Source organism: Crocuta crocuta, unplaced genomic scaffold (assembly GCF_008692635.1).
Source record: "Crocuta crocuta isolate KB4526 unplaced genomic scaffold, BGI_CrCroc_1.0 scaffold221, whole genome shotgun sequence".
Classification (NCBI taxonomy): Eukaryota; Metazoa; Chordata; class Mammalia; order Carnivora; family Hyaenidae; genus Crocuta; species Crocuta crocuta.
Window position 1 is genome coordinate 342,110 of NW_027528610.1, and position 210 is coordinate 342,319.

The window sequence follows — 210 nt, forward strand, 5'->3', positions numbered from 1 at the left end:
ACGCGTCAGGACCTGGCACCGCCGCTCGCTCCCTTCCAGCGTCCCTCCCCGCCCTCGCAGCCTCCAGCCCCCTCCCCTGCGCTGCGGGGAGGGGAAGCTGGGGCCGCGTGGGGGGAGTGGCGCGCACGGGCATCTTGATGAGCGCGGCTGGAGCCCGCGCGGGGCCGGATTAGCCCGGGCACCGGGGCGGGGGGCGCGGGCGCAGGAAGT

At 78.1% G+C, this 210-nt stretch overlaps 1 protein-coding gene across 1 annotated transcript in view; it reads left to right on the forward strand.

Annotated features, from left to right (window-relative positions):
* SHOX (SHOX homeobox) overlaps window positions 1-210 on the forward strand; it is a 9,349-nt gene that overhangs the window by 3,453 nt on the left and 5,686 nt on the right. The gene's annotated exons all lie outside the window — the stretch shown is intronic.